The sequence below is a fragment of the Hemibagrus wyckioides genome, linkage group LG27 (genome assembly GCF_019097595.1).
Source record: "Hemibagrus wyckioides isolate EC202008001 linkage group LG27, SWU_Hwy_1.0, whole genome shotgun sequence".
NCBI lineage: Eukaryota > Metazoa > Chordata > Actinopteri > Siluriformes > Bagridae > Hemibagrus > Hemibagrus wyckioides.
Window position 1 is genome coordinate 20,804,451 of NC_080736.1, and position 8,770 is coordinate 20,813,220.

At 37.6% G+C, this 8,770-nt stretch overlaps 1 long non-coding RNA gene across 2 annotated transcripts; it reads right to left on the bottom strand.

Annotated features, from left to right (window-relative positions):
* Positions 1-6,028: 6,028 nt before the first annotated feature.
* Positions 6,029-7,943, bottom strand: LOC131347871 (uncharacterized). 2 transcript variants are annotated; one of them, XR_009203846.1, is made up of 3 exons: positions 7,733-7,943; positions 7,024-7,135; positions 6,029-6,502 (listed from the first exon to the last, which is right to left on the bottom strand). It is a non-coding gene; the product is annotated as an uncharacterized LOC131347871 (long non-coding RNA). The 2 variants fall into 2 exon arrangements; XR_009203845.1 differs by having other exon boundaries at positions 6,031-6,484.
* Between the last annotated feature and the right edge of the window lie 827 nt (positions 7,944-8,770).

An 8,770-nucleotide genomic window follows, 5' to 3' on the forward strand; every position in this document is an offset into this window, starting at 1 on the left:
CTGAAGTGCTGTTTACTCAGCCCCCGGAGTTCTACCAAGACCCAGCAGCCTTAGCCAGCAAACTGAGACCTTTCCTCAGACAGCGTGTCCAGAAGATGATGGACATTTTGTGGAAGCTCTGAGCAATGTCCTTCCTTCTACCAAATTCCTCTTTTCTTCCATCTGTTCCATTTCTTTTCTCTCACTTCTTTTCTATACATTGCTCAAGCTCTCCACACATAAGTAGAAATTAATTTTATTCTTATTTTTGATGAGCTTAATATTAAAGTATTCTCTTTTCTTCCCTACAGGTCTGTAGAGTGAACCCAGCACCCAAGGAGTAGTTTTAATATCTCTCATCCCTCATAGAGCGTCCCTTATCAATCTATCCCTCTATCCTTGTCTATATAGATAACTGCTAATAGTAATTAGTATAAATAGTAGCTGCAAATAGTATTGTTGTAAATAAACTTATAGTTGTATAGTGTTTATATAGTTTACTTTAATAAATGTTTTCATTTGCTCCTATTACCGTCTCATTCTGATTATTTTTAGTCATCAGTATGTCTACTGTATAACTGCAATAGTGTGAATGAGAGTACATTCCTACACACCATAAAGTCTGATTTTTGTATTTTGAAGACAATTTGGCTTTAAGTTCCAAAAAAGTATATAAGGCTATAGACCAGAATTCTCACATTTCATTTCCAGATATTTACATCTAGATGTGTAAACAACAACCTGTTATTTGAAATCTCTTATCTCACTGCCTTTTTGTTGGTGTCCAGTCTCTGTCATTATGTCTAATAGGTGTCTCCTGTGCTTTGTTTAGGTTTGTGTATTTAAGTCACCCTTTTCCTCCACAAATACTTTGCTTAGTGTTTCCTGTACCTTGATTAAGTCTAGGTCAGCCGTGTGCTCTGTTTTATGGCCTTGTTCTTAAAAGACTTTGTGCATCTGGTATAGTTCTTTGTTTTGATTGATTGACAAGTGCTCTTTTGAATGCCTTATGGATTTATTTTGTGGACTAATTAGAATGACTTTTTGGAAGTATTGACTTTGTTTTTTGATTAGACTCCTGTGAACCTTTTGTATGCTTTTGGATTAACCTTGTGGATTTTGGGGATTTATTCTTTGGAACTACTGTCAAGTCTTTTGAGCTGACTTGTTGGATTTGTTTTGTGGATTATTTGACCTGCATTATTATCTAATTAAAGATAAGTAAACATTTCTCCAGAACTGTGATCTGGTTATCTGTATTTGTGTTCAGCCCCCTTTGATTGTGTTCAAGTTTTCTCACTAGTCCTGCCCTCAGTCGCTGCCATAACCCATTGTTTTATTTATTTATATATATATATTATTCATTCAGAGATCTAGTGAAGACCACACCTCTATGGGTCAGGGCTGCAGGGCTATTTTGGCAGCAAAAGGAGGACTAACAATATTAGGCAGGTGGTCATAATGTAATGGCTTAAAAGTTTATGCATATATATATATATATATATATATATATATATATACACACACTACTGGTCAAAAGTTTTAGAACACCCCAATTTTTCCAGTTTTTATTGAAAATTATTCAGTTTAATGTCTCATTGCACTCTGAAATGAAAGCATAGTACAAATAAGCAACTGGAGTTAAAAAAGAAATCATGGAATCAATTTTAGACCAAAATGTATTCTAAACTTTTGACTCATCGAAGTAGCCACCTTTGGCAGATATAACAGCTGAACACACTCGTGGCATTCTTTCTACAATAGAAATCAAATATTCTTCAGAAAGTTCTTCCCAAATCTGTTGCAGAAGTTTCCATAAATGTGTGGCACTTGTAGTTTTGCTTTCACTCTTCTGTCCAGTTCATCCCAAAGCAGCTCCATGGGGTTTAAGTCTGGAGACTGTGCTGGCCACTCCATGTTTTCAAGCTTACCATCTTGTTCTTTTTTCCTGAGGTAGTTCTGGCATAGCTTGGACTTATGTTTTGGGTCATTATCTTGCTGTAGGATGAACCCCTGACCAACTAGGTGCATACCAGAGGGTATTGCATGGCGCTGCAGAATGCTGTGGTAGCCGTTTTGGTTCAGGGTGCCTCTCACTCTGTACAAGTCACCGACCCTGGATCCAGCAAAACAGCCCCAGACCATCACACTTCCTCCTCCATGTTTGACAGTTGATGCCACACACTGTGGAACCATCCTTTCGCCTACTCGACGGCGTACAAAGATCCTGCGTGATGAACTGAAGATTTCAATTTTTGATTCATCAGTCCATAATACCTTCTTCCAGTCTTCAGTAGTCCAATGGCGGTGTTTCATGGCCCAGGCAAGCCTCTTTGTCTTATTCTGACGTCTTAGTAATGGCTTTCTTGCTGCAACTCGTCCTGTCAAACCTGCAGCTCAAAGTCTTCTCTTCACAGTTGAAACTGAGACTTGCTTACTACGACCACTATCAAGCTGTGCTTGAAGCTGTTGTCCTGTGAGCTGCCTATCACGCAAGCTGTTCACTCTCAGAAATTTGTCCTCTGATTCAGTTGTGGCTTTGGGTCTGCCAGACCTCTTCCTGTCAGAGTTTGCCCCAGTTTCTGAGTGCCTTTTGATGGTGAAGGAAACTGTACTCACTGACACCTTGACTTTCTTTGCAATTTCTCTGTAGGAAAGACCTACATTTTTAAGTGTTATGATGGTCTGTCTCTCTTCCATTGTTAATTGCTTTTTTCTCACCATTTTTGTAGCCACACGCTACTTTCTGCAGTACAATACTGTTCAACTGATGCTCACGAGGGTATGGTACCACAGTGTGTTCCAACACTGCTTTTATGCAGACAGAGGGGGTTGTAAGTAATCCAGAAAAGCTGGAAGACCTGTAGGAATTAGTAGCACCAGCTTTCAAGGCTTGATCAACCTCCATTGCTGCAGAACAGCTTTAAATTGTTAACCCATTTTGTGTTCCCTGAAAAAGACCTTTTTGTATAGAGTTGAAACCAGATATTTACATACACTTCAGAAAAAAACACTTTTTTTTCTTTACTGTCAAACATTAAATCAGAGTAAACTTTTTCTGTTTTACCCCAGTAAATATTAACATATTTTTTGCATTTGTTAAATGTCAGAATTGAGTGAGGAAGAACTTTATGTCAAAAAAAGTCAAAAATATAAATCAAAAACTTCCTTAGTATTTGGTAGAATTGCTCTGAAACTGTTTCACTTGGGCCAAACTTTTCGGGTATCCTTCCAGAAGCTTTCTACAATAGTTTGCTGGAATTTTGGCCCACTCCTCTTGACAGAACTGGTGTAACTGGGTCAGGTTTGTAGGCCTTCTTGCTCGCACTCGCCTTTTCAGTGCCGCCCACAAATTTTCCATAGGATTGAGATCAAGGCTTTGTGATGGCCACTCCAATACCTTGACTTTGTTGCCCTTAAGCCACTTTGTAACTAATTTGGAGGTATGCTTGGGGTCATTGTCCATTTGGAAGACCCATTTGCACCCAAGCTTTAACTTCCTGGCTGATGTCTTCAGATGTTGCTTCAATATATCAATATTTCTTTTCTCATGATGCCATCTATTTTGTGAAGTGCACCAGTCCCTTCTGCAGCAAAGCAGCCCCACAACATTATACTACCACCCCCATACTTCACAGTTGGGATGGTGTTCTGAGGCTTCAAAGCTTCGCCCTTTTTCCTCCAAATATACCGTTTATCATTATGGCCGAACAGTTCAATTTTTGTTTCGTCAGACCACAGGACATGTCTCCAGAAATTAAGATTTTTGTCCCCATGTGCAGGGGACAAAACTGTAGTCTGGCTTTCTTATGGTGGTTTTGAAGTAATGGCTTTCTCCTCCCAGAGTAACCTTTCAGCTCATGGTGGTACAGGACTCGTTTTACTGTGGATAATGACACTGTCTTACCAGTTTCAGCCAGCATCTTCATAAGGTCTTTTGCTGTTGTCCTGGGGTTGATTCGCACATTTCGCACCAAAAAACGTTCCTCTCTGGGACTCAGAATCCGTCTCCTCCCTGAGCAGTATGATGGTTGTACATTCCCATGTTTTTTATACTTGCGTATTATTGTCTGAACAGATGAACGTGGGACCTTCAGGAATCTGGAAATTGCACCTAAGGATGAGCCACACTTGTGGAGGTCCACAATTCTTTTCCTGAAGTCTTGGTTGATTTCTCTTGATTTTCCCATGATGTCAAAGAAAGAGGCTCTGTGTTTGAGGTGTGCCTTTATATGCATCCACAGGTGTGCCACCAATTAACTCAAATGGAATCAATTAACCTATCAGAAGCTTCTTAAGCTTAGAATGGAATCATCTGGAGTTTTCTTTTTGTTTAAAGACACAATAAACTTAGTGTATGTATACTTCTGACTTTGATGAAGTGATAAAAAAATACATAAAAATTCTCCCTCGCTTGATTTTGACATTTAACAAATGCAAAAAATATGTTAATATTTATTGATCTAAAACAGAAAAAGTTTACTCTGATTTAATGTTTGACAGTAAAGAAAAAAAAGTTTTTGTGTTTTTTTCTGAAGTGTATGTAAATATCTGGTTTCAACTGTAATTCTGAAATGTACATTATTTTTCAGTTTTGGGTAACCTTACCTTTTTTTTTTAACCTCTGGCAGTTCACCACTTACCTTTGTACCATTTCAAGCTATTCATTGGACTTGAACGACTTGAATTGCAATAAATAACTGGAAAAATTGGGGTGTTCTAAAACGTTTGACCGGTAGTGTATGTGTGTGTGTATATACACACTTTACTGTGCAAACAGTGTGTATGTGTAAAAATAAGAATTAATAAGAAAAAAAGCTCAGATATTTAGAGACAGACCTTTTTTATTTATATATCTATTATATAAGTCAGTATGAGTGAGAGTGAGGGGAATCATCTAGTCCCACCCCCTGTGAGGAGTCCATCCCCTCTCAGGACCCCACCCCCTGTGAGGAGTCCATCCCCTCTCAGGACCCTACCCCCTTTGAGGAGGCCACCACCTTCAGGGAGTCCACAGCCTTCAACAGCTCCTTTGCCCCAGCCTTATTTCAATATCGACATCCACAGCATTGTGGCTGGTATGTACTATGCTCCTGCCACAGTGATAACTCCTGTCCCACGCCAGGGCATAAGGAGGAGGCAGGACGAAGAGGATGGCAATCAAGAAGCCCCTCTGAGTAGACGGCATCCTGTGGAGTTCATCAGGACGCCTGTCCTAGTCCCCACTTGGGTAGTTAATATTTTTGTGAACGAGATGTAACTTTAAAAAGCTCAGTCTTCACCTCATGTTCATCACCTCGTATTCATGATGTAAGGTATGTATCTGTGGTAAGGTTGTGTGGTAAGTATTTCACCCCTAGATTTCAGCATTAGTCTCATCTCTATCATAATCTATAAATGTAAACCATTTTAATGATTGTAGAATTGTAGAAAATGTCTGCTGGTTTTTACATTTAGTTTTTGTTAAATGTATAGGATCTTTAGATTATTAATGTTGTTTTTTATTTCATGTGTATTAGTCTAATTTACATTAATAATATAATTATATTAATATAATTTGCATTGTTGTTGATTTATGCATTTCTGTAAATATTTATATATTACATTTTTAAGATTAAGATTTTTTTCAATAAGTTATAAAAATGTAGTGTACCCCCACCCCCCCAAATCCCCCCATTCCCTTCTAAACCCCCTAAACACCCCCACCCCCAAGTTTAGAGTTTAAGATATTTATACCACAGCGATTTCCCAATGATAGCAATGTTTCATTTATTAAACATTAATGTTACATACAGTAAGCATTTCATAAAAATGTCACATCAACCTTTTTAAGAATCACTTTATTAAACAACAATCAGTTTTTAAATTCATTCATCGTCTCAGATTATGTCTGGCATACACATATTTATTTTAGAAATAATTATTATTAATATTAACGTATAATAAATGCTACTAAAATAACGCTAAAGTGATCGTACTAAAATGTTTTAAAATAATGCACACATTTCAATTAGATTCAAGCATTTTGTTGTGGTATAAAATACATTAATATCTGTAATAAGTTTAAAGTTCATCATTGCTTGTAAATAGTTATAAATAGTTAATAAATTATTTTTTTGTTCAATACTCATGTGTCTCCAGTGTCTTTTTTTATAACACATCATAAGCATTTCTCATTTATTTCTCATATAATTACACTGTAGAAATTCTCCATCTGCTGGAACTTTGGTGTTCAGAAGTAATTCCACTGTTTTCCTCTCACAAGCAAATACTTTCTAGCCAACAGTCTAAACCTGTTAAATCTGTAGAACTAATGATCTGGTGTTGTTGTAATGCCAAATAAACTGATAACAAGTGAAGCTCAAGATGTGATTTTAATTGTACATGTTCAAGTTCATTCACAAAGGTGATTGCAGCATGTTGGTCAAGTGATCAGTTCATAGATGAGACTTAGGAACTAACGCACCATGAGGAAGAAACTTCAGAGTTCAAAGCAGCATCAGCTCTAAATATGGAGGAAAAGCTGTCAGAGAGATGTTGTGGTCAGATAGACACCAGGGTTTGGATAACAAGTTTGGATTTCCTTTCTGCAACATTTAATAATTAACCATAACACTTATTTTTTCTTTCACACAGATTTTGTTTTAGATTATGCGTTATTTTTATTTTAGATTATACATTATTAAAAACAAACTGGTCCATCTGTGGTGAAAAACACTGGCAGCTGTGGTTGCTAGAACTTTCCAAAAATGATTGTTACTGTTTATAAATATATACAGTATATCACTCATGGGATCAATAAAGTCTGTCTATCTATCTATCTATCTATCTATCTATCTATCTATCTATCTATCTATCTATCTATCTATCTATCTATCTATCTGATCAATCGTCAATGTGTGAATATACTTTCCCCAAAAAAAGGGAAAAGCATTATGAGTCAGAAATATATTTTGTTCACTACTTGTGAAATGGTGTGGATTAAAAGACAAATAATACAAAATGAAAAAGAATAAAATAAATCAACAAGAAAGAATTACAAACCAGCAAGTTCCAGTGATTGTTGTTAACAAGCACAAAAGACAGAACTGCATCATAGTTGTCAAAATGGAACTACAGTAGTGTCGTGGCTGGGTGGACATCTGGAATTTCTGAGCTGAGGAAGAAACCACATTATAACATGAACTGAAGTTTATTAACAGACTTGACATGAACACCATGTACCTCATAGTGCATACACAAGCACACCCTTCACATCACATGGCACCATGGCTCTACTTTCTTTTTGTACATACACGTCCTAGACTATATCAACACATTTGTCTTTAAAAACAGACAATAACAATTTACTACTTTTCCAACTCATCCCAAAACATATTTTTTTTTACTTTTTTTGTATTATATTTAATACACTACACAATTCAGATGGGACTGAAGTATTTCTGTAACAGAAAAAAAATCTGTCAATGCAATGTGGAAGTGTGATGCCTAATTGTTTTTGCTTGTCCAATGACTGCTTAAAGGTTTACAAATTGAGGTCCATTATCCAAAACAATTACATCCGGTAATCTATAGCTGGCAAACATACTACACATCACCTCAACTGTTGCTTTAGCAGTAGTAGTAGTCATTAGTGTGATTTCTTTGGCACATAAAAGTCTCTGCGCGTTTTCAAAATGTCAGCTAGTAGTGTTTCAGACGGTCTTTTTGGTGCCAATAAATCTGTGAGGAATGAAATGGTCTTTGCACCTACCATAGACCATAGAGTGTTTGCTTTCTTCGATTCCGCTGGCTTATTGTGTGAAGTGCTCTTCATAGCCTCTACAAAACACAGGCCCGATTCTGTGCTGAACACCGCCATCATCTCTCTCTCTCTTTAACGATCGCTTTTCAGCCTGGAGCTTCTATGCCAAATTGTTGTGACTGGGTGGACACCTGGAATTTCTGAGCTGAGGAAGAAACCACGTTATAACAAACTGAAGTTTATTAATAATCATCATGGGAGCTCTGTGGATGTGGTATGTACAGAGTTAGATCATTTACAGGATCAGTGACACATTGCATTTGCTTAAGTCCAAATCAGGGCAAAGTCACAGCTCCACTGAAGACCCGGATCTCCAGAGTGGACAGGTATGTGTCACACATCAGGATGATGTTCACTACTCCAGCATTCTCTTCTCCTCCCGCACTCAGGGCTCGTCTCTGACCACTGGTGGCACAAAGGAATACGAGCGTGTCCAGTACGCTGAGGTGAAATACAAAAGACCCGCTGCTGCCACCTAGTGAGAATACTGAGTAAATGCAAGCTGTTAGTAAATAAACAGCAGAGATCGAGCATCGTTGCAGATTGTACAGTGTGTGCAGTCTACCCAATCAAACAGCTCATAGAATATAGGATCAAGGGACTATTTACTTTGTATAATTAAATTTGTATAATCAGGACTGAATAAACGGGGGAATAAAATATGTAGATGTTTAGAAATAGTAATTGAATAATATATATTTTTGGATAGTGTGTTACCTGTCAACTGCGTTACCCATTACCTGTTCTACATCAGTGAGGATAACATAGATGAAGCCTAAAAGAGCATGCCAGATGCATGTCTCCTCACGGTGCCATCAACCATGCGCATTCACCAAGTTGTTAAAGTTACCCCAGGACAAATCAGTTACCGTGATGTGAGCTGCCTTTGCTCAGTGAGACAGACCCTGGAGTGTCAGTGTTATAACTCCAAAACCTTTACCTTCGAGGTTCAGGCAACAATTATGCTTCCAAATACATGCTCAGTAG